Source organism: Pseudophryne corroboree, chromosome 10, assembly GCF_028390025.1.
Source record: "Pseudophryne corroboree isolate aPseCor3 chromosome 10, aPseCor3.hap2, whole genome shotgun sequence".
NCBI lineage: Eukaryota > Metazoa > Chordata > Amphibia > Anura > Myobatrachidae > Pseudophryne > Pseudophryne corroboree.
Genome location: NC_086453.1, coordinates 223553861 through 223570465, shown reverse-complemented (window position 1 = coordinate 223570465; position 16605 = coordinate 223553861). Strand labels below are relative to the sequence as shown.

General features: G+C 43.7%; 1 protein-coding gene across 1 annotated transcript in view; it reads right to left on the bottom strand.

Moving 5' to 3' along the window:
* Positions 1-809: 809 nt before the first annotated feature.
* The window catches only part of SLC2A5 (solute carrier family 2 member 5), a 197924-nt gene continuing 182128 nt past the window's right edge, over positions 810-16605 (bottom strand). Inside the window, exon 13 of the mRNA XM_063943103.1 lies at positions 810-1300. The gene's annotated coding sequence lies outside the window, so the exon portion shown is untranslated. The remainder of the gene's footprint in view (positions 1301-16605) is intronic.

Here is a 16605-nt window from a genome sequence, read left to right as displayed (position 1 = left end):
AAACTGCAGATTGTACTCTACATATCTTGCCTTGTAAAGTGGGTGTACAAATACTCAAATCATGAGTTCTATTATTCTCATCTATATATTCTCTTTTCATAGTGGGGAACCAGTACCATTCTCCACCAGATGGTCCTAACAACAAAGGCATTACAATATATTTACACATTTGAATAACTTTGGTTACATTATACATAGTTAAAATACCTTGGCATATGGTGTCATTACAAATCATTTTAGCAGCTTCCAAGTGTATCCAAGCGTCCCTGGACACACTTGTATTAAAAATTGTTCTCCATACTTGTTCATTTCCGGTCATTAGCATAGTTTGCATAACGCCTTTTTGTTGTTGCTCATACATAGTCTGTAGTGTACAGACGGTCCAATTTATAAATTTAGTAATGTTGGTATCAAATCCAACAGCAAAATCATTACTAGCATTAATTAGCTGGTTCATTAAAGTATCTATTCCAGCCGATATTTTGGCTGGTTTAAAAATAGTAGGCATCCATTTTGCTTGTAATGTAAGTCCGTCATTTAATTTACTACCGGCGCTATGCATCCTATTGGCTAATGTTTCAATATCTATCCCATTTAATACTCCTGTTAGAGTCCCATATCCTCCCAACAATGTATCATACCAGGCACGTCGTTGCCGGGATATACATTGTCTATTATTGGGAGGGAAAACAACTTGTGTGACTAACACAGTCTTTTGAGCTTGTGTACCTACATTTTCACATGTAGATGGTAATCTTTTAACATGTCCAATATCGATTCGTGATGCATTGATAACAATAAACATTAAATCTTGTGCCCACCACGTTCGATTTTTTATTTCAGTAGCATTATGACATACCAAAATTAAAACGTCTTTTACAGCTAACCGAAATGTGGTTGCTCCTTGTTTAGAACAATTCTTATATTCTTTATTCTTCTCTTCTTTAGGGAGAAATCGGAACCTAGAAGGTTTGGAGCAGCAACTTATATTTACTGCAGCATTATTTGTGATATTGCCTTCTGACTGATGTAAGGCAAATGTAGGTCGATATCTGTTTCTTTGTGGATCAGGCAGTCCAGCCCACATCGTTCCTGGAATTGTTATATTTACTATATTAGTACAGCGCTGATTGGCCTGACAAGTGAAATTATCTTGGGTTCTTGGTATGGTGGCATTGTTCCATCCCCACCGTACAGTATGCAACTCTCGTTTCTCTATCTTCAATCCAGGTGTCCATGTACTAGAGGGGACGACCAATAATACAATTCCAAGGATTCCAAGACTGAGCCTCACGACAATCTATAGGTACAAAATCAGTGTAAGTTACTCTCGCAAATAACATTTTTCTTGAGGTACATATTCCCATTTCTCTTGTCCTGGTTTCATTATTAAGAGTACTCTGTCTTTTCCCACAGCTATAACCTCAGCCGGTTCAGGCGGCCCTTGAGGCTTCTGTACCCAGATTTTTGCTCCTACATTCACAGTGTTAGATGAACCAAAACCTTTGTCTCCTCGAACAGTAAGTTCGGTTGGAGCTTCTCCCAATTGGATAGGCTCTATCAAAATGGGTATTATTAACAATGTGCCACTCGGTCCCCTTCACAGATTACGCAGGGGTCTGGGCTCAAATTCATCACAACTATTTTAATTTCTCCTTGATAGTCGGGGTCAATTACTCCTCCTATCCCTATTATTCCGTTCTTGGCCATACTAGAACGGGTTGACAACTGTCCATAATGATTAGAAGGCATTTTGCAACCTATCCCAGTAGGTATAACCTTAATCCCATAAGGAACAATAACATCAGAGTTTATAGCATACATGTCCAATCCTGCCGACTACGCCAAAAATGTCTTGCTGTATAGAACTAGGGTGTGTGAGATTGCTCAATACATTCTGCACTCACTGTTGCCCAGAACAGGCTTACACTTTAATGCAGCAAAACAAACAACACTTTTATGTCTCAATAGTAAATAATTTATTAGTTCTTATAGTATTTTCGTCAGGTATTAATACATAATCATAAATATAGGTATAATATCAAGAAACTACATCAATATCTTACCGAATATTGAAGCATCACTTGAGCACTCTGGATCGGGGAATCTCAGGACGATCGTCTCAAGGGGAAATTCGGTATTCACACGCAGCACGTCTGCTAGCGTCTCAGGTGGATTCCGAAATTCCCCTAACATTCCCCGTCCTTTATACAAAACTAAAAACACAATCTATCCATATGTGGGTACATTCCGGGGGTTCTGAAACATCTTATCTAACTGAAAATGACAACATGAGTCCTTGTCTATAACAAACTTAAAATAACAACACGAGTCCTTGTCTATAACAAACTGAAAATAACAACACGAGTCCTTGTCTATTCTAAGAATCCTTCTTCTAGCATGAGACAAACACCCTTTCATAAGACAAACACCCTTGCTATTCTCTTGTCATTATGTGGCATAGTTACTGCGGCACAAAATGGAAGTCAGTCAGAAAACCCCACTCTCACCCTTTCATATCACACTCGTATCACACCACTGAAAAAAAGTAATGGAATGTCAGACTAAATGTAAATTTGATTACAATACATGGGGAAAATACTTTGCAAGGGTACAGACATGTTGGAAGTGTTGCCAAAAAAAAAAACAGTTTGAAATGGTCATGTATGACTGGATGTTGGACAAGGCCCTCCCTGCATAAAAGTAACGAATGGGCATGGCTGTTAGAAGCCAAGCATAAGAGAGACAGGAGGGCAGTAAGCAAAAATGCAGGAAATAGAAGATATAAAACAGCAGTTTGTGAGAAAGGTGGAGGAATCATCATGGATATGGGGAGACTGGGATTTTGGATGGTTAAACCCTGCAAATTGGTTCAAGGGGATTGGAGGATGGTTAATGGGCATTGTTCTCCTAATTGCAAAAGTAGCTGGAGTATGTTTGTTGGTATATGTACTCATACGTATTATTCTCTGTTGTATTTCATGCACTTCAAAAAAAGTAAAACGCAAGATAAACAAAAAGAAACCTGCTAAACACGTAAGATTCGAGCATACAGAGGAAATGGATGAACGTGACCAAGATGAATATGATGATATTGAATCACGTAATGACAGACCACCCGTCTACAAAAATGAAAGCAATCAAAATAGACTGTAAAAAGGACTCTTATGCATCTATGCCTTGTGACTACTTTGTCTGTACGGGATGGTTATTACCCTCCCTTGGCAATAGGCCCAGGGAGACAGACGTACTTGACCAGGTCATCGCCTGGCCTGCTCGGCGAAGTAGGGTAGCAAGGTATAGTGTGATGTCTTTTTGAGAATCAAAAGGAGGGAAAAATTAGGAAGGTAGATGGGCAAGCATTAGTATGATTCTGCAATAAAGCCAATGTTACTCCATTTTGTTATATTCAATAGATTATAAACTTACTTTACCATTAATATATGATATGCTTAAATATGCTGGGGAGAAAGAAAAGTATAGAATGATGAAATATTCAGTTAGCAAAAAGAGGAACTTGTGGGTAAGCCATGTCTGATAGAGATAAAGAAAGGAACTTGTGGGTAAGCCATGTCTGAGAGATAAAGAAAAGGAAAAGAACAAGACCGTTATCAGGAAGAGAACACAACCCTGAGGTTAAACTGTAAACTCCTCTGAGCCTTTTCAAACAAGTATAAATATATGTATGTAAGTACATTAAAGCAGAACTCAGATTGAATACACCAGACAGTGTGTGATCATTTGATTTCTCCAGCATGCTGCACGGCACTTATATTTTGTTCACAGGTGATTCTGAATACAAAAGACAGGCTGTTGTTGGAGTCCTCTCAGAGAACGCTGAGGCTAAAGGAGGTCTACCTCCAACACCTGTAACAGCCCAGCTCTCCTGCTGCTGGATGTGGCTGCTCTGTGCTACCCCCCCCCCTTCCACTGCACTGTCCCAGGGCTGCCAGTGCAACCCTGCTCTTCACAGGAGGGAGCAACAAACCAGGAGAGTACTGTGTCTACTGGGGGTTATTGGGGGTGGGGCAGAGGCGGAACTACCGCCAGTGCAACCAGTGCATTGCACTGGGGCCCGCCTCTGTCCAGGGGCCCAAAGCATGTAATGAGTCAAACTGACTCATTACATGCTGTTGTGTGCTGCGGGCAACCGCTGCCCCCGCAGCACACAGCCGCCCGGAGAGAGGAGAGGAGCAGCGGTACGGGGGAAGGAGGAGGAGGGAGGTGAAGGAGGGAGCCGCAGCAGCGCTGCTGCTGCTGCCCCTCTGCTTCACTATAGGCTGTCTTCCGAGAACAGCCTATAGTGAAGCAGAGGGGCAGCAGCAGCAGCGCCTCCACCAATAACACAGCGCTGCTGCGGCTCCCTCCTCCACCTCCCTCCTCCTTCTCCCCAGCCCGGGAATCGTCTGACGCTGCACCGAGGAGCCTGAGCCAGCGGAGAGGGTAAGTATAATTCATTCATTCTTTCTTTCTTTCTTTCTTTCTTTCTTTCTTTCTCTTTCTTTCTGTCTCTTTCTTTCTTTGTTGGGACTGCCTGCCGCTATGTGTAAAAATGGGGGACTGCCTGCCGCTATGTGTAAAAAGGGGGAATCTGCCTGCCGCAATGTGTAAAAATGGGGAATCTGCCTGCCGCATTGTGTAAAAATGGGGGACTGCCTGCCGCAATGTGTAAAAAGGGGGAATCTGCCTGCCGCAATGTGTAAAAACGGGGGACTGCCTGCCGCAATGTGTAAAAATGGGGGACTGCCTGCCGCAATGTGTAAAAATGGGGGACTGCCTGCCGCAATGTGTAAAAACGGGGGACTGCCTGCCGCAATGTGTAAAAACGGGGGACTGCCTGCCGCAATGTGTAAAAATGGGGAATCTGCCTGCCGCAATGTGTAAAAATGGGGGACTGCCTGCCGCAATGTGTAAAAATGGGGAATCTGCCTTCCGCAATGTGTAAAAACGGGGGACTGCCTGCCGCAATGTGTAAAAAGGGGGAATCTGCCTGCCGCAATGTGTAAAAAGGGGGGACTGCCTGCCGCTATGTGTAAAAATGGGGAATCTGCCTGCCGCTATGTGTAAAAAGGGGGAATCTGCCTGCCGTTATGTGTAAAAAGGGGGACGCTGTCTGCTGGAATGTGTAACAAGGGCACACTGTCTGCCGTAATGTGTAAAAAGGGGGCGCTGTCTGCCGTTATGTGTAAAAAGTGCACGCTGTCTGCCGTAATGTGTAAAAAGTGCACGCTGTCTGCCGTTATGTGCAGAGCCGTCTTAACAGCAGTGTAGGCCCCTGGGCACAGCAATACAGTCCATGTCCACTGGGGCCCCTACCCACCCATCAGCGGTAGGGGTGCTATCAGCAGCAGCTTTGATGTCCCGCGGGGGGTAGGGGAGTTCTATCTTTCGCTCAGCATGTAGGACCTGGAGAAATAATTTCTGCTAATTACTCCTTTACTGCACAAATGGGGCGGGAAGGAGTACACTAAACTGTAGAAGGGGGCATTGTGCTGAATGAAGGGGCCCTGGTACATTACTTCCAGGGTGGTAGGGGGTGTTTAATACACAGGGGAGGGGAGGATAGTGGAGTGGGCTTAATATTCATCATTTTCCGGGGGTCAGGGCAGCTTGCTTTACTGCAGATATCTCCAGTTCCTGGAAATAGATTTCTTAGCTATAATGGGATGAGAAAAAAAAACTAGAGAGTCCCACCTTTCAGGCAGTACTGGGGACAGGGCCGAAACTAGGATTTACGGCACCTGGGGCAAGGCAGTAAGCTAGCGCCCCCCCCCCCCCCCCCCGAAAAAAATAAAAACATTTTTTATTTTATATATATACATATATATATAAAAATAAGGTGATAAAAGTAAAAAATAGATAAAAAAATACACTAAAATAGAATAAAAAACATTATATGCTCCATAATATCCCTCAGACAAGCAGACCCCAGTAAAACACACACAGTATATATATATATATATGTATATATGTATATATATATGTATATATGTATATATATATACACACACACATACATACATACATACATACATACATACATACACACACATATACATACATACATACACACACGTTTATTCATATGATCTGTAGTTGTAACAGCATTATAAAGTAATATATACTTTATACTGTATAATCTTAAATAACTAGTTTAATAAATGAGCTGCAGGGGTTAACACCAGAGTGAGGGAGTGTGTGTGTATGTTTTACCTCCAGTCCTCTCACTCTTTAGTCAGACGGAGGTGAAGGGTGCTGGGCTGCTGCAATCAATCACTGCTGGTGTCTGTCAGCGACTCAGCGGCAGCGCTGAATGCAGGGCAGCGTGGGGCTGGAGAAAGCTCTGCATCAAGACAGTCACAGCCAGGGCGGGCGGCAGCGGCGGCCATATCTCTGCAGGGTGAGTGAAATGCCTCATGGGATTTGTAGTCTCTCTGTTACAGCTCCAAGTATAACCAGTAACAGACTTGACTACAAATCCCATGGTCCTCCACTTCCTCCTTTTGCTGTATCAGACGTAGCCCTATCCAATCCCGCGCCCGGGTCACATGCCCCCCTAGCCCCCCCCAGTTTCGGCCCTGCTGGGGACTTGGGGATCAGACTTCAGTAGCCCAAGCAATCCACCAACAAAAATGTAAAACTGCATATTAGGCGTGTGGAGCTGGAGCAGGGACCAGCTGCTTGAAGGCTGATATCTCTGGTTCTGGGCATAGTAGAGACAAACTGCCCATGTCCACTGAAAGGGGAGAGTCTCAGCTTTTGGAGTATACCCTCAGAAAAACTCTAAGTTAGACAGAACCCGAGATATCTGGCTGGGAAGAGCAATTAACAGGCTTGGATGGGGACCACTACTTTAAAGTCGGATATCTCTGGTTCCCCGGGGCCGATTTTCAAAAATCTGGTACCCCTGGAAAGAGGGGACGCTCAGCTATCAGCCTAGGGCCCTTTTACTCCTGGGGCCCTTGGGCAAGAGCCCATTGAGCCCATACGTAAAGACGGCCCTGGTTATGTGTAAAAAGTGTACGCTGTCTGCCGCTATGTGTAACAAGGGCACGCTGTCTGCCGTTATGTGTAAAAAGGGGACGCTGTCTGCCGTTATGTGTAAAAAGTGCACGCTGTCTGCCGTAATGTGTAAAAAGGGGGACGCTGTCTGCCGTAATGTGTAAAAAGGGGGACGCTGTCTGCCGTAATGTGTAAAAAGGGGACGCTGTCTGCCGTAATGTGTAAAAAGAGGAATCTGTCCGCTGTAAGGTGTAAAAGGGTCTCTACCTGGTGTAGTGGTGCTACTGTGCGGCGTAATTTGAAGAATGGAGACTACTGTGCACCGTTTTATGAATTGGTATTATTTTGTGGCCACACCCCTTCCCCACGAAACCACGCCACTATGTATTTGTGCGCGCCTACGGCACGCACTGCCCCTGTTTTGAATGCAGGGGTGGTGCTCCGATGCCGTTTCTTGCACACAGTGCTAAAATGTCTAGTTACGGCACTGCTGCTAGGTATCCATTTCTCTGGCCCTGAGCAGGTCCCCCTCACCAGATCCTCTCCAGGGGTGAGGGGGTGGACTTGGATGGGATGTGGGGGGCCCAAAGCATTTTGTCGCACCTGGGCCCATCGCTCGCTAGTTCCGCCACTAGGCTGGGGGGACTATGTATAATATAATGTGCTACTATGGGGGGGGGGTTGTAATGTGCTACTGTGTGTAATATGAGGAGTGTAATGTAATGTGCTACTGTGTGTAATGTGGGTGTGTGTGTATTGTGCTACTGTGTATAATATGGGGAGTGTAATGTAATGTGCTACTGCGTGTAATGTGGGTGTGTGTAATATGGGGGTGTAATGTAATGTGCTACTGTGTGTAATATGGGTGTGTGTGTGTATAATGTGCTACTGTCTGTAATATGGGGGAGTGTAAAATGTAATGTGCTACTGTGTGTAATATGGGTGTGTGTGTGTTATGTAATGTTGTACTGTGTGTAATATGGGGTGTGTGTGTAATGCAATGTTCTACTGTGAGTAATATGGGTGTGTGTGTAATGTGCTACTGTGTAATATGGGTGGTGTAAAATGTAATTTGCAACTGTGTGTAATAGGGGTGTGTGTAATGTAATGTTGTACTGTGTGTAATATGGGGGGTGTAATGTAATGTGCTACTGTGTAATTTGTGGAGGGGGGTGTAATGTGCCACTGTGTATAATATGAGGGGGGGGAGGGGTGTAATATGCTACTGTGTGTAATATGGGGAGGGGGTGTAATGTAATGTGCTACTGTGTGTAATATGGGGAGGGGGTGTAATGTAATGTGCTACTGTGTGTAATATGGGTCTGGTGTAATGTAATGCGCTACTGTGTGTAATATGGGGCTGGTGTACTGTAATGCGCTACTGTGTGTAATATGGGGCTGGTGTAATGTAATGTGCCACTGTGTGTAATATGGGGGGTGTAAAATGTAATGTGCTACTGTATGTAATATGGGGGGTGTAATGTAATGTGCTACTGTGGGTAATGTGTGTAAGAGGCTACCTGGTGTAATGTGTGTGTAAGAGGTTACCTGGCGTAGGCTACTTGGCGTAATGTGTGTAAGAGGCTACTTGGCGTAATGTGTGTAAGAGGCTACCTGGCGTAAGCTACCTGGTGTAATGTGTGTAAGAGGCTACCTGACGTAGGCTACCTGGCGTAATGTGTGTAAGAGGCTACCTGACGTAGGCTAGCTGGTGTAATGTGTGTAAGAGGCTACCTGGCGTAGGCTACCTGGTGTAATGTGTATAAGAGTCTACCTGGGGATATATGTTAAAGAGTCTACCTGGCGTAATGTATATAAGGGGCTGTCTGGCGTAATGTGTATAAGGGGTACTACTGTGTTGTGTAATGTGGCAAAAGTACAATACTGTGCAGGGTAATGTAATGTGAATTATGTGGTCATGCCCCTTTCCCATGAAGCCACGCCCATATATTTTTGATGCGCGCCTTCGGCGTGCAATCCTTGTCTAGCATGTGGGTGGGTGGAGCACACCAATTTTTTTCTGGCACAGGGCACCAAAATGTCTAGCTACGGCTCTGGCTGTGTGTATAATGTAGTAGATTACGGTGCTGTGTGTACTGGGTGTGATGTGGGGTCTGTGTATAATGCAATGTATTATGGTGCTGTGTGTACTGGGTGTAATGTGTGTGTGTGTGTGTGTGTGTGTGTGTGTGTGTGTGTGTGTGTGTGTGTGTGTGTGTGTGTGTGTGTGTGTATATATATACACTGCTCAAAAAAATAAAGGGAACACTAAAATAACACATCCTAGATCTGAATGAATGAAATATTCTTATTAAATACTTTGTTCTTTACATAGTTGAATGTGCTGACAACAAAATCACATAAAAATTATCAATGGAAATCAAATTTATTAACCCATGGAGGTCTGGATTTGGAGTCACCCACAAAATTAAAGTGGAAAAACACACTACAGGCTGATCCAACTTTGATGTAATGTCCTTAAAACAAGTCAAAATGAGGCTCAGTAGTGTCTGTGGCCTCCACGTGCCTGTATGACCTCCCTACAACCCACACAAGTGGCTCAGGTAGTGCAGCTCATCCAGGATGGCACATCAATGCGAGCTGTGGCAAGAAGGTTTGCTGTGTCTGTCAGCGTAGTGTCCAGAGCATGAAAGCGCTACCAGGAGACAGGCCAGTACATCAGGAGATGTGGAGGAGGCCGTAGGAGGACAACAACACAGCAGCGCTCGCCACGCTGTCGGTATGCCAGCGGTCGGGCTCTCGGCACCGGTATGCTGGTCGCCGGGAGCCCGAACGCCGGCATACCGTACTATACCCCCTCATGCTGCCAGATATGCCCCACAGTGCCAGATATGCCCTCATGCTGCCAGATATGCCCCACAATGCCAGTTAGGCCTGTTTTGTTCATATGTTTGTAAGTCCAGTCATCAGGACACAGAGACATGTGAGTTCACTGCTGTGCTGCTTTATTCCATCACCAACTACAGGCACACTGCACACTGGACCACCCACTTCCCAGCATCCCCCTGGTCCTAGGGACCATCACTGAAGATTGAGGCTTACACCTATTAGTAAGGGAGTGTCTACAAATATTAAGCATTCCAATACACTAACATCACAATGCCCTCATGCTTCCAGATATGCCCCACAGTGCCAGATGTGCCAGATATGCCCTCATGCTTCCAGATATGCCCCACAGTGCCAGATATGCCCTCATGCTGCCAGATATGCCCCACAGTGCCAGATATGCCCAACAGTTCCAGATATGCCCCCATGCTGCCAGATATGCCCCACAGTGCCAGATGTGCCAGATATGCCCTCATGCTGCCAGATATGGCCCACAGTGCCAGATGTGCCAGATATGCCCTCATGCTGCCAGATATGCCCCACAGTGCCAGATGTGCCCCCATGCTGCCAGATATGCGCCACAGTGCCAGATGTGCCCTCATGCTGCCAGATATACCTCCACTGACTCTCCATCTTCAAAAGATAAGCATCATTTTTACCATCCTAAAATATTTTTTATCAGTGTGAAATTGTTTTTACTGATTTTACATGATTTTGGATTCTAGCTAAACTATATACTCTATTTTTACCCGTTTATGTTTTTTAAAATAATCTTTTTTTACTGCATATCAAATTTTTACCTACTTTTTTATTCCCATCATTATGTTATAAATTGTATAAATAAATATATTGTTACCCTTTTTCTAAAACCGTATCCTGCTATATTCTTCATAGTTATATTAATTTGGTAGACACTGTATGTCGCTGGTACCCCTATTCCCCCCCTTTTTTTCACATTTTAAAGGCAGCTTATCACTGCTGATTATTTAGGGGTTAGCCGACACCTTACATTCTTAAAAGGAGTGTCTATAAATAACATATTATATATTGTTTTAATAATTATCTGCTCACACATACCTGTGGCGCCATACCCCCACTACCCAATCCGAGTGTCTACAAATATTAAGCATTTTAATACACTAACATCACATCCTCTTTTCTTTAAGATAAGCCCTGTACGCTTCAATGCAACAATTAACAACGTAATATTAAGAACATCATCTAACACGTTTCAATGAGTCAGGTCTGTGTAATTCCCTTTTGGGTCTTTCATACACAGTCTGCGTTTCATCGACCATGTTGGACCTTTCTAGAATCGTGGTTTGTTCACCATTATCAGGATCATCATACATGTCAGATGAAGGGTATTCTTCAGTCATGTTGTCTTCATTATGGTTAGGTTGAGATCTTAAATCCACCCGATTTCTTCTTACTTCAGTTCCATGCTCTGTACGTATAGTATAAGATCTTGGTGCTACTTGTGCTTGCACAATACCTTTCTGCACCCAAATACCTTTCTCGTGATCTCTGAGACGGACTTGGTCACCAGATTTTAGATCAGATAAGCGTTTTGTTCGTCTGTCATGGAACAGTTTCTGTTTTGCCTGTTGACGTTCCTTACTCAGTCTGACCAACGCTGAGTTATGTGTATTAAGTTCATCATGTATCGGGAGATTTGCTCTAATCCTCCTTCCCATCAGCATTTGTGCAGGAGAAAGTCCATTCTGTAAAGGTGTACTGTGGTAGATAAAAAGACTTTTGTAGAAATCTTCTTTACCTTCTTGAGCTTTTTTCATGAGACTCTATACAGTTTTTACTGAACTTTCCACCAACCCATTTGAGCGTGGATAGTGGGGACTTGACGTAGTATGAACAAATTCCCACTCATCAGCAAATTGTCTAAATTCAGCACTGGAAATCTGAGGACCATTGTCAGTGAACACTTCCATAGGAACACCATGCCTTGCAAAGATTGACTTCATGCAATTGATTACAGCTTTACTAGTAGTTGTATGTAGTGTCTTCACCTCAGGGTAGTTAGAGTAATAATCAGTCACAACAATGTATGTTTTCCCATTACAATCCAACAACTCTGCGCCAACTTTCTGGTACGGTCTCTCTGGCACTGCGTGAGGACTCAGTGGCTCGACTTGTTGTTTCGGTTTATATGTAAGACATAATTCACATGTAGCTGTAGTCTGTGCTATGTCTTGGTTCATTCTTGGCCAATACATAACTTCACGCGCTCTCCGCTTACATTTTTCTTCTCCTAAGTGGCCTTCATGTATCTTGCACAGCATAGTTTTTCTTAGTCGTACAGGTATTGCAAACCTATTGCCTTTGTAAATAATACCATCGACAACTGTAAGGTCACTGCGGTACATCCAATAATCATGAATATACAGCGGGCACGCATGTTTTTCTGCTGGCCAACCTTTCAGAATGATATCTTTCAACACTTTCATTGTGTCATCTGTCTCAGTTTCTTCCCTAATCTGTTCTTGTCTTGCAAGAGACACTGGCAGAGAAGCAACGATCAAATTAACATAGGCTTCTACCTCTTCATCCATCAGACTTTTGGAACCTTCACTTTTGTCCACAGCACAAGAAAGTGTATCAGCAATGTACATGTATTTGCCGGGACAGTACAGCAAGTGTACATCATATTTCTGTAGTCTGATAAGCATTCGTTGAATTCTCATGGGACAGTCATGTAATGGTTTAGTCATGATAGCTACCAATGGCTTGTAGTCAGTTTCCACTGTAAATGTTTGACCATACACAAACTGATTAAATCGCTCACATGCATATGTGATCGCTAGAAGTTCTTTTTCTATCTGAGCATACCTTGTTTCAGCACTTGTCAGTGCTCTTGATGCATAGATTACTGGTTGCCATGTATCCTCATGTTCTTGTAACAGCACTGAGCCTAGGCCAAATTGCGAAGCATCTGCTGAAATTCTTATTCTTTTCGCAGGATCAAAGAATTTTAGCACTGGTTGCTCTGTAATGATCTGTTTCAAGTTTTGCCAACTTTCTACTTGTTCATGTGACCACATCCACTCGTTATCTTTGTCCAACAACCATCTAAGAGAGGCTGTTCATTCAGAAAGTTGAGAAATAAACTTTCCTAAGTAAGTAATCATTTCTAGGAATCTTCTGACGTCGTCTTTGTTGTTAGGACGTTCCATGTTCACTATGGCTGATATTTACCTTGGGTCTGGTTTTACACCATGATCCGAGACCACGTCGCCCATAAAGGTAAGTGTATTCATGCCAAATTCACATTTGTCCTTGTTTAGCTTTAAATTATCTTTCTTGACAAGTTCCATTACTTGTCTCAATCTAGAATCATGTTCTTCCTTTGTAGATCCCCAGACAATAATGTCATCCATCATTGTTTCAACACCTGGAATATGTTCAAAAATCATGTGTATCTTTTTGTGATATACTTCTGGAGCAGACAATATTCCATATGGTAGTCGAAGAAATCTGTATCGACCTTCTGGTGTATTAAATGTACAAAGCTTTGAGCTGGCCTCATCTAGCTTCTTTTGCCAGAATCCTGAAGATGCATCCAATTTACTGAACCATTTTGCTCCCGCAAATTGCGACATGATTTCATCTCTGGTTGGTAGTTTGAAATGTTCTCGTTTAATAGCTTTGTTTAAATCTCTGGACATATTCTGAGTTGTCCATTTTTCTTTTCAACAATTACTAAGTAGCTTACCCATTCAGTAGGCTCATCAACTTTCTGTATCACACCCAAGGCTTCCATGCGATTTAACTCTTGTTTCAGTTTTTCTCTCAGTGCAAACAGCACTTTTCTACAGGGGTGTATCACTGAAGAAACTTGCGTGTCTATATTTATTTTATGCTCTCCAGGCAAACAACCTAGACCTTCAAACAAGTCTCTGTATTCTGTAAACATCGATTTGCAGTCATCTTCTACTTGTGATGTCACCATAAAAACTTTCTTTAGCAAGCTTAGTTTCTCACAGTAACTTAATCCTAGAATCGGTTGCACATTTTTATCCACAATCAGTAGAGAGGTTTTAAACTGTTGTCCCTTATATTTCAGTGTCATTAAGCATGTAACTTTCACAGGAATTTCCTCCCCAGTGTACCCTGTAACTTTCACTTTGGTTGGATGAATTTTAGGTTTTACTCTAAAAGTCTTATAGTCTTGAAACGATATTAAATTCACCTGCGCGCCAGTATCAAGCTTAAAGGGAATGACAATCTCGTTCACAGTTAAAGGGACAATCCATTCTTTTTTATCTGCACTGCAAAGTTCAATGCAATCCACAAAGAATTCCTCTGTTTGTTTAACAGAATGCACATTAGTTGTTTCACTTTTAATTTTACAGCATTTGGCAAAGTGATTAAGTCTACCACATTTCATGCAGGTTTTACCATAAGCCGGGCACATTTTATGATTGTGAGCATTTCCACATCTACTACACATTTCCTTATTAGACTGTGGCTTAGACTGCTTCATTCTTGAGAATGGAGGTTTGCTTAGCTCTGTGTTCTGCACTACATGTACATCAGCATCAGCTTCCTTGTGTAACTTTTTGGCTTGAAATCTAGTTATTTCTGCAGATCTACACTAGTCACTGCCTTGTCTAGTGTTAGGCCTTGCTCTCTCAACAGTCTCTCTCTGAGTCCATTATCAGGTATTCCACAGACAATACGATCTCTAATCAGTGAATCCTTTAAATCACCAAACTCACAGGTTTTACTGAGTGATTGCAGCTCTGTAACATACTGATCAAATCCATCTACAGACTTCTGATCACATGTGAAAAACTTATATCTTTCATATGTCACATTTTTCCTTGGCACAAAGTAATCTTCAAACTTTTGCATTATAGAAGATAGCACCATATTCTGCCCCTCAGCAAACTGAAAACTATTATAAATGTCCAGCACATCCTCTCCTATCACATGGAGGAAAATGGCTGCCTTCATTTTGTCAGCCTCTGTATCAGCTCCACATGCAGCAAGATATATATTAAACCTTTGCTTAAATCTTTTCCAGTTTTCAGACAAGTTACCAGACATCAGCATGCCGGTTGGAGGAGCCAGTTTATCCATGGTTACTCACTGTTTGAAGAGAGGAGCACACGGCAGGTTTTGCAGACACTGAGTATCACAGCCTTACAGACTGCTGCAGGATTCTGTCACACTCTGAGAGCACTAGCAGTCCAAGTTAAACTTCTTCTGACACCATTTTTTGTTCATATGTTTGTAAGTCCAGTCATCAGGATACAGAGACATGTGAGTTCACTGCTGTGCTGCTTTATTCCATCACCAACTACAGGCACACTGCACACTGGACCACCCACTTCCCAGCATCCCCCTGGTCCTAGGGACCATCACTGAAGATTGAGGCTTACACCTATTAGTAAGGGAGTGTCTACAAATATTAAGCATTCCAATACACTAACATCACAATGCCCTCATGCTTCCAGATATGCCCCACAGTGCCAGATGTGCCAGATATGCCCTCATGCTTCCAGATATGCCCCACAGTGCCAGATATGCCCTCATGCTGCCAGATATGCCCCACAGTGCCAGATATGCCCAACAGTTCCAGATATGCCCCCATGCTGCCAGATATGCCCCACAGTGCCAGAGGTGCCAGATATGCCCTCATGCTGCCAGATATGGCCCACAGTGCCAGATGTGCCAGATATGCCCTCATGCTGCCAGATATGCCCCACAGTTCCAGATGTGCCCTCATGCTGCCAGATATGCCCCACAGTGCCAGATATGCCCCCATGCTGCCAGATATGCCCCACAGTGCCAGATGTGCCCTCATGCTGCCAGATATGCCCCACAGTGCCAGATGTGCCAGATATGCCCTCATGCTGCCAGATATGCCCCACAGTGCCAGATGTGCCCTCATGCTTCCAGATATGCCCCACAGTGCCAGTTACCGTACTTACCCTCCGTCTTCTGAAGGAGGGACACGGAGGGCACAGCGCACGGCTCTCCTGTGTCCCTCCTGCGTCTCCGGCGGCAGCAGCGTGTGTGTGTTATAAGGAAGTGCCGGTTCATGCACTTCCTTTAACACACACACGCTGCTGCCGCCGGAGATGCAGGAGGGACACAGGAGAGCTGCGCGCTGTGCCCTCCGTGTACCTCCTAAATACTGACTCAAGTATAAGCAGAAGGGGCTTTTTCAGCACAAAAAAAGTGCTGAAAAAGTCAGCTTATACTCGAGTATATACGGTAATTAGCAGAAATTACTGCTCCAGGTCCTACATGCTGAGCGGAAGATAGAACACCCCCTACTGTCCGCTGATAGCAACCCCCACACCTACCGCTGGAGGATGGGTAGGGACCTCAGTGCATTGCTATGCCCAGGGGCCTACACTGTTGTTAAGACGGCCCTGGTTATGCCCTGGCTGGGATACTTGATACTCGGGACATGAGGCCTAATTCATGTTTGTACTGTATGCTGATTTCCTAGGCTACGGAAATGCTAATGTTAGTAAGTGAAATTAAAAAAGATGCCCACCAGAGTCATCGCAAACTCATTCGCAATTGCATACACATTCACAGTCTATACTCAAAATTAGGAAAATTAGGTCTAAGGGTTGGTCTATGGCTATACAGCCTGGACTGTGGAGGATCACAGGTGAAAAATCCTATTTAGCCGCTACCTAGTCAGAGAGGGCAGTGTGGGTTTTGTAGATCATTACTGTTTATCTATCTTCAAGTGGTCCTCCCACAACTTTACTATAA